Source organism: Papio anubis, chromosome 1 (assembly GCF_008728515.1).
Source record: "Papio anubis isolate 15944 chromosome 1, Panubis1.0, whole genome shotgun sequence".
Lineage (NCBI taxonomy): Eukaryota > Metazoa > Chordata > Mammalia > Primates > Cercopithecidae > Papio > Papio anubis.
The window spans coordinates 59,924,486-59,943,328 of record NC_044976.1 but is presented as its reverse complement, the minus strand read 5'-3'; the positions used below and the strand labels follow the sequence as shown (position 1 = coordinate 59,943,328).

Genomic DNA, 18,843 nt, shown 5'->3' with positions numbered 1-18,843 from the left:
CAGTGATTCTCCCACCACAGCCTTCCGAGTAGCTGAGATTACAGGCACCCACCACCATGCCTGTCTAATTTTTGTATTTTTGTAGAGATGGGATTTCACCATGTTGGCCAGGCTGTTCTTGAACTCCTGACCTTGGGTGATCTGCCGACTCTGCTTCCCAGAGTGTTGGGATTACAGGTGTGAGCCAATGCACCTGGCCAGTAAGCCACCCAATCTATGGTATGCTGTTATGGCAGCCCAAAGACAATAACAACAGCAACAACTAATAATAGTCACAGATTTTCTTTTAGTATTTTGTATAAGTTTCTTTTGAATATGGTATTGTGTTTTTCTGCTCATTATGACCATCCTTATTCTAGCCACCATGATCTTTGGGTGCTGGGCTCCCTCCATCCTTTCTTCTTCTAGCAACATGAATGCTTCCTTGGACACCTGCTTCCAGTATCATTGCTCTGCCTCCTCTGGGCTCCTTTTGCACTTTTTACAACACCTCCATGATGATACTTTAATAGCACGAGGCAATTATCTGTTTATCTGTATCCTTGACTAGGCCAGTGCCCACTTTTTGAATTGTTTGTTGTTGTTGTTTTTTAACCTCTGGTGCCTATATTGTTATAAAAAACAATGTGACAGAAGTCATTATTGTAAGGATGATGTTGAACGTGGGGGTGCCTGCATTATAAAGTGTTCTCTTTAGAAGGGTCCAGTGGAAAAATCTTCCACTGATCCCAGGGTCAGGTAAAACCACCTTGGTCCTGAAAAACTGGTGTGCTTTCTTTAGCAGATTCATTTTTGTCAGTTGTTGCCTTCATGAGTTCAGGCTGTATAACAGAATACCATGGATTGGGTGGCTTGTAACCCATGAACAGTTGTTGGGTTATTGATTTGGTCACTAGAAAGCTCAGAGCTGAAGTCATGTACCTCATCTTGAAAAGCATTTTCAAAGCATTAATTTTCTCATTCATTTTTAATTTTATTTTTCTTTCACCATAAATTCTTTATATTTGAAAAGAATCATGGTATTGAAACAGGACCATTTTTGACATGTTAATTTTTGAATTTTCTTCACCTTTTTCTATGAATGCAGCTTGCAGATTCTGTGCTTTCTTGCTTCAGAGCTGGTAAAATTATGGTCGACTTCTCCTTCTGAATTTATTTAGAAATGTTTAAAGCCTTTAAGGAGATTGAGCTAAGTGTCCTCGGTGGACAAAAAAGGGTTCTAAGGGAAACGTGGAAGGGGGAAATTCTCACACATTGACAAGAGATTCCCAGAGTCTCTTTGGATCTGCAGGCTTACAGAGAGCAAAGGGAGGCAGAACTCTAGAAAAGTAGAAAGACCCCAGGTAAGAAACATGGCCATTCCATATGCTGGCCTAGGACTCTGAGCAGCAGGCATGACTTGGTATCAGCAGAGCCACTGGAGCTATGGGAACTGGTACAGTGACTATCTCCTCATTACCAGGGCACTAAGAATCAAGGAGACCACCTCAATGCCTTAGAGTTATGTAGGACTCTGGAGCTTTTGTACTAATGTGAAGGAGGGAACCCCCAAAATGGCTGAGGCTGAATTTCCCACCTACCCAGCAGGAGTGGGCTCAGATTAGAAATTAAGTTTGATTTACAGAAAATGAAAGAAATAATATTTCTCGCACATCTGAATTTTTGGGCTGAGATTGATATTCACTACAATATTTGCTGAATTTGTGAAATTCAACCCCTATCCTTTTTGGAATGAGACAGTGTACAAACAGAGAATAAAATTGTTATTATCATGGAAAGAATGTGTGAGCTTTGTTGGCAGTTCTATCATTATTTTACTTCTGGACCTTAATTGTTTTTCCCTTAGGTTTCTCCAATTGCCTCCCAACTGTCCTAGGAGGGCCTGGTCTTGTTTGCTTCAGTGCACCCTTCACCAGCTGTCAGAATTTTCTTTTGCAAATGCAGATTGGTTTGGGTCACACTTCCTTGCTTAAAGTTCCCCATTAAATCCCGTTTGGCCTCAAGATAAAGTCAAAGTATACAAAGGCCTACATCATTTGCTTCTTGTTTACCCCTGAAGCCTTATATTCTAAAAATATCCCACACTTCTACCCACACTTGACTCTCAAGCAGTATTTGCTGTCCTGCAAATGCATCGTGTCTCTCTTCTCTTCTAGTTCTTGTTGCTTATGACACCTGTCCATGAACTACCCCTACTCTTTCAGAACTCTTATCAGGCATCACTGTCATACAGGCAGCCTTTCCCAACTCTTCCCTCTCTACGTGGATTAGGTGTGGTGTCCTTATGATGTATTCCCCAGGCATCCTAAGGTTACACATGCATCACTTACCACAGTGATTTGAATGGCATGTGTGACAATAAGAAAGAACATGGAAACTTGTTTCCAGTTGGGGTTCAGGTATCTACAGACATGTTTGGTGGATGGTAAAATGGAAGCAGGAAGACATCACAGAGAGGGTCACTGGTGGCCTAGAGGAAATGGGGTGGAAGTCTTTCACTGTGGTCCACACTTAGCAACAGGGCCTGAAGGCAGAGTGGTTTGGAGTACACTGAGAAGATGATCTCAAATATAACAGAGGCAGAGACGACTCGATTCTGCCCGGATATCCATTCTCCATTTTTGCATTTTAGCAATTAAAAAGACCTCCAGGGTTTCAGAGAATTATATAGCCAGCCCACAAAAGATTACATTTTCCTAGCTTCTCTTGCAGCTAGGTATGATCATGTGACTAAGTTCAAGCCAACAGGATGTTAGTGGAAGTGACCTATGGAAACTTACAAATCACTGCTTTAAAGACAAAGCTGCTAACTCTGACTTCCTCTTTCCCCCTTTCCACAGGCTCAAATGCAGATATAAATGAGGAATCCTGGATTCTTGAATGATCCTGTGGAGCACAGCAGACCTCAGGGTGAAGAGTTCACTTAACTCAACACTGTTAAGTGAGAATTAAGTAAATTTCTGCTGTGTTTGGCTAAGGTGACTGTATGAATCTTATTGAGAATGGGAACTCAGTGTGGGGTGCAGTATTAAAAGAAATGATGCCAGAGTGCATCTTTCATAGCAGGTCCTGTGCTGTGTAAAAATCTTAGAGGTTCGTCAGGCACCATGGCTCATGTCTGTAATCCCAGCACGTTGGGAGGCCAAGGTGGGCAGATCACTTGAGGTCAGGAGTTCAAGACCAGCTTGACCAACATGGTGAAATCCCATCTTTACTAAATATACAAAAATCAGCCAGGTGTGGTGGTGGGCACCTGTAATTACAGCTACTCGGGAGGCTGAGGCAGGAGAATTGCTTGAATCCAGGAGCCGGAGGCTGCAGTGAGCCAAGATCATGCCACTGCACTCCAGCCTGGGTGACAGAGTGAGACTCCATCTCAAAAAAAAAAAAAAAAGAAAAAAAAAAAAGAATTTTACAGGATCCCATTAACAACTCACTCTGAGTCCATGAGAAGCTCAGCATTTAGACTTCTGCCATAAATAGCCATTGACCTCCAAGGAACGAAGGACCAAAGAGACCCACTTAAGTAGAAGAAATTTATTCCCTCTTCCCCACCTGTTTTTGAGGCCCAAAAATAGTGGAGAAGAAAAGGAAAACCAAGAGAGGAAGAAGGAAAAATGAAAGAGAAAAGCACACTCCTTAATTCTTAATTCCTTAATTCTCTTAGGAGGAAGAGAATTAAGTTGGATATGAGTTTGAAGTTTTAAACTGGATCAATTGTATTATACTGAATATTTTTATACCCGAAAATAACCATAAAGTTTTACCTAAAATATCATTTAGGGAAGGGAAGGTGAGCTCACCAGAACTTTTTTAGGAGCAGTTATTGGAAGAAATAATTTTTTTAAATGTTTGAACTCTACTGAGTTTAGACCATTCAATAAACTGATTACAAAACAAAAACCAAACAACAACAAAATATTCCATCCAGAATTATAACTCTAGCCATCCTCCTACTTTAATTTTACTGTGGCCCTCTGCTTTATGAAAAGGTGAAGGAGAGAGATGAATTGGTCAGAGAGAGAGGTAAATATCAGAGATCTACAGTCAGGAAACCCCAGTGGCATTAGAGGCCAAGGATGGATGAGCAATACCATGTTGGGGCCTTTCAGAAAAACACTGTGTGGTATTGGAGGGTAAATACTTCTCCACCACTCTTGATGTTCCAAATTTTGTGGGCTGAACTCAGTAAGAGTGACACTCTTGGCCTCCCTCTCTCCTTTATTCACTCCCATCCAGGAGAGCTGGAAAAACTTAACTGATCTGTAAATTTGGGCAGAATAAACTGGGTATAGTCAGTTCAATTTCTTTCTTATTCCTTCTAAGAGTAAGCTCCCCAAGAGTCACACACTGTATTCTACCTCTCCATGACAAATGGCCTAGGAAATGGATCTTCCACGGGGAAATCTGCAGAAGGGCTTCAGTTCTTCATGGGACTGGGTGGCCAAGTCGGTCTGATTCAAACAGTAGAAGGTACATTAGGCCCACAGGTAAAAGCTAGGTCCTTCAACCTAGTTTTGTCAGTAATGAAGATGTTATCTTGACCTCTTTCCATGTTAGTCCTTTGTCTTATTTCTCAACAGGTTCAGACCTTGTGTGGAAGAGAGGAATAACATTACTGAGCCCTCTCAGTCCAATCCAGAGGGCATCCATATGGTTGAGCAGAACAACAGCACACTTTAGACAACAGAAACAACAGCCAGAGGACTGAGAGGGGAAAGACGATTGAGAAACAGCTCAAATAATATTCAAGACATTCAACCCCACCTTGGAACTCCCAGAGAGATGCAAAAAAGAAGGTGATGTGGATATGCCATATGGCAGGTGAGGAATAATACTAAAACAGATTTAAAGCTAATTCTTAAAGTGTCTTCACCCCACCTTCATCAGCTAAGGGAAGATTCAGGCTGCAATAATCAACAAATATTTGAATACTTCTTGACAGGTAAATTATACTCTCCTGGGTGTTTTATAGGACTTTGGGGAGAGGTAGTCTAACACCCAATAAGTTTATTGTCTAATACAATTTAATGAAATGTCAACTTTTCTTCCGCCAAGGAAACCACATTTTTCCTCAGAGGTTTCCATACAAATTCTTTCCAGTTTTACCCCTCCTTGCTTTATTGGTTCTGTAGCCTAGTGGAAAAGGTATGATATTTTATTCATTTAAAGGAATAAACCAGTGAGATCTGGCTGAACCATTCAAATGACACTGAAGGACTGAAGATTCTCAAGGATACAGGGTTTTGAAGATGTTCACAAATCAATATAAATAAATAGAGAGGAGAAGGCAGAACAAGATGGCTGAATAGAAGCCTCCAGTGATTGTCCCTCCCACAGAAACACCAAATGGAACATCCATCCACAGAAAAAAAGCATGTTCATAACAACCAAAAATCAGGTGAGTGACCACAGTCCCTGGTTTTAACATAATATTAAGAAAAGAGGCACAGAAGAGGGTAGGAAAGACAGTCTTGAGTCAGCTATACCATCCTTCTCCATCCCCTAGCAGTGGCCTCATGGAATGAAGAGAGAATAGGGGAGTGAGAGAATGTTGAGGGAGTGAGAGCACAGTGGGGAGTGAGAGCACACTGATTATGGGACTTTGCATTGGAACTCAGTGCTGCCCTGTCACAGCAGAAAGCAACACAAGGTAAAACTCAGCCAGCACCCAAAGAGGGAGCATTTAGACCAACCCTAGCCAGGGGCAAATTGTCCATCTTGGTGATGAGAACCTAAGTTCCAGCAAATTCTGCAACCATGGGCTAAAGCACCCTGGGATTCTAAATAAACTTGAATGGCAATTTAGGCCACAAGAACTGCAATTCCTTGGCAAGTCCTGGTGCTGTGCTGGACTCAGAGCCAGTGGACTTGGGGTGTACATGACCTAATGAGACACTAGCTGGGGTGGCCAAAGGAGTGCTTGCACCATCCCTTCCCCAGCCACAGGCAGTGCAGCTCAGGGAGAGACTCCTTCTCTTTGCTTGAGGAGAGGAGAGGGGAGAGTAAAGAAGACTTTGTCTTGCCACTTGGGTATCAGTTCAACCACAGTAGAATCAGAAACCAGGAAGAGTCCTGAGGCCCTCATTCCAGGCTCTACATCCTGGAAGTCGTTTCTAGCATACCCTGGGCCAGAAGGGAAACTGTTGCCTTTGAGGGGAAGGAGCCAGGCCTGGCAGAATTCATCACCTGATGACTAAAGAGCCTATGGGCCCTGAATAATTAGCAGCAGTAGCCAGGCTGTACTTGCTGTAAGCCTTGGGTTAAACTCAGAGACATGTTGGCTTCAGACGTGACCCAGCACATCTCCAGCTGTGGTGGCTATGGAAAGAGATCCCCTCCCTGCTTGAGAAAGGGAGAGGGAAGAGTAAAGGAGACTTTGTCTCGCAGCTTGGGTACCAGCTTTGCCAAAGTGGGAGTAGAGCAACAAATGGGCTTCTGGGGTCTCTAATTCCAGGACTTGGCTTCTGGATGGCATTTCTATATCTGCCCTGGGCCAGAGGGAAGCCCATTGCCCTGAATGGAGAGGCTCAGGACTGGCACCAGAGGTTGATTGAAGAGTCCTTGGGCCTTGAGTGAACATCGGCAGTAGCCAGGAAGTACTTTGCCATGGGCCTGGGGTGGTGGTGGCCACGGGGAGAGACTCCTCTGCTTCAGGAAAGGGGAGGGAAGAGCAGGAAGGACTTTGTCTTGTGGCTTGGGTGCCAGCCCAGCTGCAGCAGAATAGAGCACAGGGTAGATTCCTGATTCCTGACTCCAGGCCCTGGCTCCCAGACAGCATCTCTCAACCCACCTGGGGCCAGGGGGATCTCACCATTCTTAAGGACACAATCCTGGCTGGATTTGCCACCGCGTGATTGTAGAGGCCTTGGGCCTTGAGTGATTATAGATGGTAGCCAGGCAGTGGTTGCTGTAGGCCTTGGGCAAGACCCAGTGCTGTGCTGGCTTCAGGTCTGATCCAGCACAGTCCCAGGGTGATGGCCATCAGGGTGCTTGTGTCACCCCTCCCCCAGCTCCAGACAGCTCAGCACAGAGAAAGATTCTATTTATTTGGGGGAAAGTAAGGGAGGAGAACAAGAGTCTCTGCCTGGTAATCCAGAGAATTCTTCTGGGTCTTACCCAAGACCACCAAGGTGGTACCTCTACAAGTTTGCAAGAGCCACAGTGTTACTAGACTTGGGGTACCCTCAATGCAGATACAGCTGCAGTGATCAAAGACAGGTAACAACATCCAAGTCCCTTCAATTACCTATAAAACCTTCCCAAGAAGGATGGGTACAAGCAAGTCCAGACTGTGAAGACTACAATAAATACCTATCTCTTCAATGCCCAGACACTGATGAACGCCCACAAGCATCAAGGCCATCCAGGGAAACATGATGTCACCAATGAACTAAATAAGGCAACACGGACCAGTCCTAGAGAGACACAGATATGTTACCTTTTAGACTGAGAGTTCAAAATAGCTGTTTTAAGGAAGCTCAACAAAATCCAAGATGACACAGAGAAGGAATTCAGAATCCAATTAGAGAAATTTAACAAAGAGATTGAAATAAAAAGAATCAGCAGAAATGCTGGAGCTGAAAAATGTGATTGACATACTGAAGAATGTATCAGTCTCTTAACAGCAGAATTGATCAAGCAGAAGAAAGAATTAGTGAGCTTGAAGACAGGTTATTTGAAAATACACAGTCAGAGGAGACAAAATAAAAAAGAATATAACAGAATGAAGCACGCCAACAAGATCTAGAAAATAGCTTCAAAAGAGCAAATCTAAGAGTTATTGGCCTTAAAGAGGAGATAGAGAGGGAGATCAGGGTAGAAACTTTATTCAAAGGGATAATGATAGAGAACTCCCCAAATCTAGAGAAACATATCAACATTCAAGTACAAGAAGGTTATAGAGCACCAATTTAACTCAAATAAGACCACCTCAAGGCATTCAATAATCAACTCCCACAGGTGAAGAATATAAAAATGATCCCAAAAGCAGCAAAAGAAGCAAATAACATACAAAGGAGCTCCAATTCATCTGGCAGGCAACTTCTCAGTGGAAATCTTACAGGCCAGGAGAGAGTAGCAAGATAAACTTAAAGTGCTGAAGGAAAAATATTTTATCCTACAATAGTATATCTAGTGAAAATATTCTAAAAACATGAAGGAGAAATAAAGGCTTTCCCAGACTAAAAAAAAAAAAAAAAATCTGAGAGATTTTATCAACACCAGACCTGTTCTACAAGAAATGCTAAGGGGAGTTCTTCAATCTGAAAGAAAAGGTTGCTAATCAGCAATAAGAAATCATCTGAAGGTACAAAACTCACTGGTAATAGTAAGTACACAGAAATACATAGAATATTATAACACTAATTGTGGTGTGCAAACTATTCATATATTGAGTAGAAAGACTAAAAGATGAACCTCTCAAAGAATCATAACTACAACTTTTCCAGACATAGAGAGTATAAGAAGATATAAATAGAAACAAGACACAAGTAAAAATTAAAAAGCAGAGGGATAAATTTAGGGTGTAGAGTTTGTATTAGTTTTCTCTTTGCTTGTTTATTAGTTTGTTTACACAATTAGTGTTAAGTTGTCATCAGTTTAAAATAATTGATTATAAGATATCATTTGCAAGCTTCATAGTAACCTCGAATCAAAAAACATACAACAGATACACAAAAAGTCACCTTCCACCTGAGAAAATCACCTTCACTAAAAGGACAACAAGAAAGAAGGAAAGAAGGAAGAGAAGACCACAAAACCAGAAAACAAATAACAAAATGGCAGAAATAAGTCCTTACTTATCAATAATAACATTGAATGTAGATGAACTAAACTCTCCAATCAAAAGAGTGAGCCAGGCACAGTGGCTCATATGTGTAATCCCAGCACTTTGGGAGGCTGAGGTAGGAAAATCTCTTGAGTCCAGGAGTTTAAGACCAGCCAAGGCAATACAGGAAGACCAGATCTTTCCAAAAAGAAATTAGCCAACCATGGTGGCATGCACCTGTGGTCCCAGCTACACAGGAGGTGAGGTGGGAGAATCACTTGAGCCAGGGAGGTTGAGGCTGCAGTGAGCCATGATTGCACCACTGCACTGCAGCCTGGGCAACAGAGCGAGATCTTGTTTCAAAAAATAAAAAAAAGACATAGACTGGCTATATATGCCAATAAGTTGGGAAACCTGGAAGAAATGAATAAATTCTTAGACACATATAATTTATCATGATTGAACCATGAAGAAATCCAAAACCTGAACAGACAACGTGTAAGATTAAGGTCATAATAAAAAGTCTTTCAGCAAAGAAAAGCTCAGCACCCAATGGCTTCATTGTTGAATTTTATTAAACATTTAAAAAAGAACTAATACCAATCCTACTCAACCTATTCTGAAAATTAGAGGAGGAAAGAATACTTCTGAACTCATTCTATGAGGCCAGTATTACCTTGATACAAAAACCAGACAAAGACACACATGAAAGAAAGAAAGAAAGAAAGAAAGAAAGAAAGAGACAGAAAGAAAGAGACAGAAAGAAAGAGAGAGACGGACGGAAAGAAAGAAAGAAAGAAAGAAAGAAAGAAAGAAAAAGAAAAGAAAGAAAGAAAGAAAGAAAGAAAGAAAGAAAGAGAGAGAAAGAAAGAAAGAAAGGAAGGAAGGAAGGAAGAAAAGAAAGAGGAAGGGACAGAAAGAAAGAAAAGTACAGGCCAATGTCACCCTGATGAACACTGATGCAAAAATCCTCAACAAAATATCAGCAAACTTAATTCTACAACAAATTTAAAAGATCATTCATCATGATCAAGTGGCATTTATCCTAAGGATGCAAGGATGATTCAACATATGCAAATCAATTTATGTGATACATAACATCAACCGAATGAAGGACAAAAGCCATATCATCACTTCAGTTGATGCTGAAAAAGCACTTGACAAAATTCAACATCTCTTCATGATAAAAATCAAAACCCTTAAAAAACTGGTTTTTTAAAGGAGTTTGACACCAGTCTGGGCAACATGGCAAAACCCTGTCTCTACAAAAAAAAAAAATATATTAGCTAGTGATGGGGACATGTGCATGTGCCTGTAGTTCCAGCTACTCAGGAGGCTGAGGTGGGAGGATCCCTTGAGCCTGGGAAGTGGAAGTTACAGTGAGCCAAGATTGCACCACAGCACTCCAGCGTGGGTGACAGAGTGAGACCCTGCCTCAAAAACAAACAAAAATACAAAAAACACTGGGTATAGAAGGAACATACCTCAATACAATAAAAGCCATCTACAGCAGACACACCCCTAGTATAATACTGAATTGAGAAAAACTGAAAGCCTTTCCTCTAAGATTTGGAATGTGAAAAAGATGACTACTTTCACTACTGTTATTCACGTAGTACTGGATGTCCTAGCTAGAACAATCAAACAAGAGAAAGAAATAAAAGAAATCCAAATTAGAAAGAAAGAAGTCAAATTATCTCTGTTTGTAGATAATATGCTTTTGTATTTGGAAAAACCTAAAGACTCCATCAAAAAACTATTAGAACTGATAAACAAATTCAGTAAAGTTGCAGGATACAAAATCAACATACAAAAATCAGTAGCATTTCTATATGTCAACAGTGAACAATCTGAAAAATAAATAAAAAAGTAATCCCATTTACAATAGTTGCAAATAAAATTAAAAGCCTAGGAATTAACCAAAGAAGTGAAAGATCTCTACAATGAAGACTATAAAAATTTATGCAAGAAATTTAAGAGAACACACAAAAAATGGAAAGATATTCCATGTACATGGATTGGAAGACTCAATCTTGTTAAAATGTCCATATTACCCAAGGCAATTTACAGATTCAATGCAATCCCTATCAAAATGCCAATGACATTCTTTGCATAATAGAAAACATAATCCTAAAATTTATATGGAATCACAAAAGACTCAGAATAGCCAAAGATATACTAAGCAAAAAGAACAAAACTGGAAGAATCACATTACCTGACTTCAAATTATATTTTATAGAGCTATCATAAAGCCCATCCACCTGGAAACAGACTTGGGGCTGTTGGCGTGGGGGCACAGTGGGAAACTAGCCCTTCAGTTTGCATGGGAGCTAGTTGAGGCCTGTCACTGCCAGTTGCCCCCCACTTCCCTGACAACATGCATGACTCCGTAGAGGCACCATAATCCTCCTAGGTACACAACTCCAGTGACCTGGGAAACTCATCCCCATCCCCTACAGCAGCCACAGAAAGACCCACTCAAGGAGAGTCTGAGCTCAGACACACCTAGCCTCACACCCATCTGGTGGCCCTTACCTACCCACTCTGGTAGTGGAAGACAAAGCATATACGATCTTGAGAGTTCTAAAGCCCTGCCCACCTCTGGTCCCTCTCCACACTACTACAGCTGATGCTTTCTGGAAAGCACCACCTTCTAACATGAGGCCAACCAGCCCAAAAATAGAGCACTAAACCACCAAAGCTAGGGACCCTCATGGAATCCATTGCACCCTCCGCCACCTCCACCAGAATACGCGTTGGTATCCACAACTGAGAGACCCATAGATGGTTCGCATCACAGGACTCTGTGCAAACAACCCCCAGTACCAGCCCAGAGCTGAGTAGACTCACTGGGCAGCTAGACCCAGAAAAGAGACAACAACCACTGCAGTTCAGCTCATAGGAAACCATATCCATAGGAAAAGAGGGAGAGTACTACATCAAGGGAACACCCCGTGGAACAAAAGAATCTGAACCACAGCCTTCAGTCCCAGATCTTCCCTCTGATGGATCATAAACAAATGAGAAGGAATCAGAAAACCAATGCTGGTAATGTGACAAAACAAGGCTCTTCAACACCGCCCCCCAAAAATAACCCTAGTTCACCAGCAATGGATCCAAACCAAGAAGAAATCCCTAATTTACCTGAAAAAGAATTCAGGAGTTTAGTTATTAAGCTAATCAGGGAGTGACCAGAGAAAGGCAAAGGCCAATACAAGGAAATCAAAACAGTGATACAAGTGAAGGGAGAAATATTCATGAAAATAGATACCTTAAAGAAAAAACAATAAAAAATCCAGGAAACTTTGGACACACTTTTAGAAATACAAAATGCTCTGGAAAGTCTCAGCAACAGAATTGAACAAGTAGAAGAAAGAAATTCAGAGCTCAAAGACAAAGTCTTTGAATTAACCCCATCCAACAAAGACAAAGGAAAAAACATAAGAAAATATGAACAAAGCCTTCAAGAAGTCTGGGATTATGTTAAATGATCAAACTTAAGAATAATCAGTATACCTGAGGAAAAAGAGAATTCTAAAAGCCTGGAAAACATATTTGGGGGAATAATTGAGGAAAACTTCTCTGGCCTTGGAGAGACCTAGACAGCCAAATACAAGGAGCACAAAGAATACCTGGGAAAGTCATCACAAAAAGATCTTCACCTAGGCATATTGTCATCAGATTATCCAAAGTTAAGATGAAGGAAAGAATCGTAAGAGCTGTGATACAGAAGTACCAGGTAACCTATAAAGGAAAACCTAACAGATTAACAGCAGATTTCTCAGCTGAAACCCTACAAGCTAGAAGGGGTTGGGGACCTATCTTCAGCCTCCTCAAACAAAACAATTATCAGCGAAGAATTTTGTATCCAGAGAAAGTAAGCATCGCATATGAAGGAAAGATAAGTTGTTTTCGGGCAAACAAAAACCACCATTACAAGAATTGCTAAAAGAAGGTCTAAATCTTAAAACAAATCCTGGAAACACATCAAAACAGAACCTCTTTATAGCATAAATCACACAGGACGTATAAAACAAAATACAAATTGAAAAGTAAAAACAAAACAAAAAACCAAAGTACACAGGCAACAAAGAGTATGATGAAAACAATGGTACCTCACATTTCAATACTAACATTAAATGTAAATGGCCTAAATGCTCCACTTAAAAGATACAGAATCACAGAATGGATAAGAACTCACATACCAACTATCTGCTACCTTCAGGAGAATCACCTAACACATAAGGACTCACATAAATTTAAAGTAAAGGGGTGGAAAAAGGCATTTCATGCAAATGGACACCAAAAGCAGTAGGGGTAGTTATTTCTATATCAGACAAAACAAACTTTAAAGCAACAGTGGTTAAAAGAGACAAAGAGGGACAGTATATAATGGTAAAGGGCCTTATCCAACAGGAAAACATCACAACCCTAAACATATATGCAACTAACACTGGAGCTCCCAAATTTATAAAACAATTACTAATAGACCTCAGAAATGAGATAGACAGCAACTCAGTAATGATGGGGAATTTCCATACTCCACTGACAGCACTAGACAGGTCATCAAGACAGAAAGTCCATAAAGAAACAATGGATTTCAACCATACCTTGTAACAAATGGACTTAACAGATATATCCAGAACAGTTCATCCAACCACCACAGAATACACATTCTATTCAACAGCTCATGGACCTTTCTCTAAGATAGACCATATAATAGGCCACAAAATGATCCTCAATAAATTTAAGAAAACTGAAATTATATCAAGCACTCTCTCAGACCACAGTGGAATAAAACTGGAAATCAACTCCAAAAGGAACCTTCAAAACTATGCAAATACATGGAAATTAAATAACCTGCTCCTAAATGAGCTTTGGGTCAAAAACAAAATCAAGATGGAAATTAAAAAATTCTTTAAACTGAATGACAATAATGACATAACCTATCAAAACCTCTGGGATACAGCAAAGGCGGTGCTAACAGGAAAGTTCATAGCCCTAAATGCCTATATCAAAAAGTCTAAAAGAGCACAGACAGACAATCTAAGGTCACACTTCAAGGAACTAGAGAAACAAGAACAAACCAAACCCAAATGCAGCAGAAGAAAGGAAATAACCAAGATTAGAGCAGAACGAAATGAAATTGAAACAAACAAAAAAATCCACAAAAGATAAATGAAACAAAAAGCAGGTTCTTTAAAAAGATAAATAGAATTGATAGATCATTAGCAAGATTAATGAAGAAAAGAAGACAGGAAATCCAAATAATCTCGCTAGAAATGAAACAGGAGATATTACAACTGACACCACAGAAATACAGAAGATTATTCAAGGCTACTATGAACATCTTTACACACATAAACTAGAAAACCTAGAAGAGATGGATAAATTCCTGGGAAAATATAACCCTCCTAGCTTAAATCAGGAAGAATTAGATACCCTGAACAGACCAATAACAAGCAGCAAGATTGAAATGGTAATTTAAAAATTACCAACAACAACAAAAAAAAGGTCCAGGACCAGACAGATTCACAGCAGAGTTCTACCAGACAATCAAAGAAGAATTGGTACAAATCCTCTTGACACTATTCCACAAGATAGAGAAAGAAGGAACCCTCCCTAATTCATTCTAAGAAGCCAGCATCACCCTAATACCAAAACCAGGAAAGGACATAATAAAAAAGAAAACTATCAAATGATGTCCTTGATGAACATAGATGCTAATATCCTTAACAAAATGCTAGCTAACTGAATGCAACAACATATCAAAAAGATAACCCACCATGATCAAGTGGGTTTCATACCAGGGATGCAGGGACGGTTTAACATACGCAAGTCAATAAATGTGATATACCACATAAACAGAATTAAAAACAAAATTCACATGATAATCTCAATAGATGCAAAAAAGCATTTGATAAAATCCAGCATCCCTTTATGATTAAACTCTCAGCAAAATCAGCATACAAGGGACATATTTTAAAGTATTAAAGCCATCTATGACAAACCCACAGCCAACATAATACTGAATGGGTAAAAGTTGAAAACATTCCCTCTGAGAACTGGAACAAGGCAAGGATACCCACTCTCACCATTCCTCTTCAATACAGTACTGGAAATCTTAGCCAGAGCTAAGGGAAAGCTCTAAAAGGCATCACAAGGGAAAGAAATAAAAGGCATCCAAATTGCTAAAGAGGAAGTCAAACTGTCACTTTTTGCTGATAATATGATCATTTACCTTGAAAATCCTAAAGACTTCTCCAGAAAGCTCCTAGAACTGCTAGAAGAATTCAGCAAAGTTTCTGGATACAAGATTAATGTACGAAAATAAGTAGCTCTTCTATACACCAACAGCAACCAAGCAGAGAATTAAAGCAAGAACACAACCCCTTTTATAATAGCTGCAAAATAAATAAATAAATAAAATACTTAGGAATATACTTAACAAAGGAGCCGAAAGACCTCTACAAGGAAAACTACAAAACACTGATGAAAGAAATCATAGACAACATGAACAAATGGAAACACGTCCCATGCTCATGGATGGGTAGAATCAATGTTGTGAAAATGACCATACTGCCAAAAGCAATCTGCAAATTCAACACAATCCCTATCAGAATACCACCATAATTCTTCAGAGAATTAAAAAAAAAATTCTAAAATTCATCTGGAACCAAAAAAGAGCCCACATAGCCAAAGCAGGACTAAGTAAAAAGAACAAATCTGGAGGCATCACACCACATGATTTCAAACTATAAGGCCACAGTCACCAAAATAGCATGGTATTGGTATAAAAGTAGGCACACAGACCAATGGAACAGAATAGAGAACCCAGAAATAAAACCAAATACTTACAGCCAACTGATCTTCGACAAAGCAAACAAAAACACAAAGTGGGGAAAGGATACCCTTTTCAACAAATGGTGCTGGGATACTTGGCTAGCCACCTGTAGGAGAATGACAGTGGATCTTCATCTCTCACCTTATACAAAAATCAACTCAAGATTGATTAAGGACTTAAACCTAAGACCTGAAACTATAAAAATTCTAGAAGACAACATTGGAAAAACCCTTCTAGACATTGGCTTAGGCAAGGATTTCATGACCAAGAACCCAAAAGCAAATGCAATAAAAACAAAGATAAACGGCTGGGACCTAATTAAACTAAAGAGCTTTTGCATGGCAAAAGGAACAGTCAGCAAAGTAAACAGGTAACCCACAGAGTGGGTGAAAATCTTCACAGCCTATACATCTGACAAAGGACTAATATCCCAGATCTACAACAAACTCAAACAAATCAGTAAGATAAAAAACAAAAAATCCCATCAAAAAATTGGCTAAGGACATGAATAGACAATTATCAAAAGAATATATACAAATGGCCAACAAACATATGAAAAAATGCTCAACATCACTAATGATCAGGGAAATGCACATCAAAACCACAATGTGATACCACCTTACTCCTGCAAGAATGGCCATAATCAAAAATAAAAAAACAGTAGATGTTGGTGTGGATGCGGTGAACAGGGAATATTTCTACACTGCTGGTGGGAATGTAAACTAGTACAGCCACTAAAAATAGAACTACTATTTGATCCAGCAATCCCACTACTGGGTATCTACCCAGAAGAAAAGAAGTCATTATTCGAAAAAGATACTGGCACACACACGGTTACAGCAGCACAATTCACAATTGCAAAATTGTGGAACCAACCCAAATACCCATCAATCAATGAATGGATAAAGAAATATATATATATATATATTATATATAGATATATGTTAGAATATATATATATGTTAGAATATATATATGATGGAATACTATATATGTGTGTGTGTGTATACATGTGATGGAATACTACACAGCCACAAAAAGGAATGAATTAACAGCATTTGCAGTGACCTGGATGAGATTGGAGACTATTATTCTAAGTGAAGTGACTTAGGAATGGAAAACCAGACGTCGTATGTTCTCACTGATATGTGGGCGCTAAGCTATGAGGATGCAAAGGCATAAGAATGATACAGTGGACTTTGGGGACTTGGGGAGAAGAGTGGGAGGGGGGTGAGAGATAAAAGACTACAAATATGGTGCAGTGTATACATGGGTAATGGGTGCACCAAAATCTCACAGATCACCACTAAAGAATTTACTCATGTAACCAAATACCACCAGTACCCCAACAACTTATGGACAAATAAAAAATAAATAAAAATAAATAAATAGCTAAAAGGGCATAATTGAATTGTTTGTAACACAAAGAATAAATGCTTGAGGTGATGGCTATCCCATTTACCCTGATGTGATTATTATGCATTGTGTATCTGTATCAAAATATCAAATATCTCATGTACCCCACAAATATACACCTATCATGTACCCACATTATTTTCAAACTTATATTCTTCATTTTATTTATAAGAACATAAGACCATACCTATAAAAGGATATATTAATTTTAAGTAGAATAGCCACATAAGAATACTTAGCAATCCCTAGACACAAAGAGGCAAAAAAAAAAAAAAGAAAAAAAAAAAACCTAGTGAATAAGATAATATTAATGGTGACTATGTTCATTAAAATGTTCTCCTTTCCATAATCCATCCCTTTGAATCTATTCTTCCACCTTCCAGTGTCCCTTCCTCTATCCTACAGGGTCCAGTGTCCAATCAGGACCTGGAAAAAAAACACAGTAAATCTTCCTCATATGTTGAAGTATGCATGTATCATTGTATTACTGCAGGCATGAAACACTGTGAAGATGATTTTAGAAACTGCTAATTGTTTTTTTTTTTTTTGAGACGGAATCTTGCACTGTGGCCCAGCTGGAGTGTAGTGGCGCGATCTCGCCTCACTGCAACCTCTGTCTCCCGGTTCAAGCGATTCTCCTGCCTCAGCCTCCCGAGTAGCTGGGATTACAGAAGCGTCCACCAGGCCCAACTAATTTTTGTATTTTTAGTAGAGATGGAGTTTCACCATGTTGGTCAGGCTGGTCTTGAACTCCTGACCTCAAGTGATCTGCCTGCTTCAGCCTCCCAAAGTGCTGTGATTACAGGCGTGAGCCACCGCACCCAGCCAGAAACTGCTAATTTATAAACAAAAATGATTGCTGTGAATTTTCAGTCAATAGGAAAAATAGATTCACACAATATGAATATTAAAAGAAGATATTAAGAGTGAGCATTAGCTACTTCAGGAAAAGCATTGTAGATCTTTCTCCAACAAACGTTTATAAAAATTTAAGTGAAACAGAGGAAAATAAAGATTAGATTTGCATTTATAACATTAAACAAAATCAACTTTACTGTATTTAATTTTTAATTATTTAATTTCATTTAGGCTGTGAGTCATTGAAAAAAAAAGACCTATTTGGGATTTTTTTCACTTCCCAAGCATTCTTGAACTTATCCACTTTTCATCCCCAAGTCAGCCACACCCATCTCAGCACCATCAAGGGTAACTAACTACGAAATCAATTTTCCAGAAGTTACCCACAAAAATTTTAAAAATAAAAGAAATAGGTAGATAGGCATCACCATTCCTAACTGATTTTTCCTGGAGGGTCAGAGAAGCCTGGATTCAGTACAATTCCTGTCCTAAATACATGTTTCATAATGATATGAGTACACGTTCTCATTACAACACAGCTAACGAGGGCCAGATTGGTTGTGGTCGAGTTATTAATATATTTGCCATTTTGTGAGGTACATCTTTGTAAATAAGCCAGGTCACGGACTTAATTGGGGTCATTTGGGGGGCTTGGCATGGTGCAACAAGGTCACTCCGTTCACTCCGGTGGTTCTTTATTAGTCATTTTGTGTCCCAAAGTGCTGCAAGCACGAAGAGGCCAGATCACATATTAGCTTTGGGAAACCGGCAGGCTTCCAAGGCATGCGATGCTGTATGATTCAGGGTGTTGGAGATGATTTTCCTCAAACTTGCTATAGTTCTCTTCTCCTCTTACAAGTAGAAAGTCAGGGTAGGTTAGCATGGAAGAAAAAGAACCAGCTTTGGAGTCAGGCAGTTCTCTGCTCAAAGTGCATCTCTGCCACTTACTTGCTAT

General features: G+C 39.6%; 1 long non-coding RNA gene across 1 annotated transcript; it reads left to right on the top strand.

The window, feature by feature from the left end:
- Positions 1–203: 203 nt before the first annotated feature.
- Positions 204–7,599, top strand: LOC103885638. The gene is made up of 3 exons (XR_002523782.2): positions 204–2,978; positions 4,584–4,824; positions 5,173–7,599. It is a non-coding gene; the product is annotated as an uncharacterized LOC103885638 (long non-coding RNA).
- Positions 7,600–18,843: the final 11,244 nt, after the last annotated feature.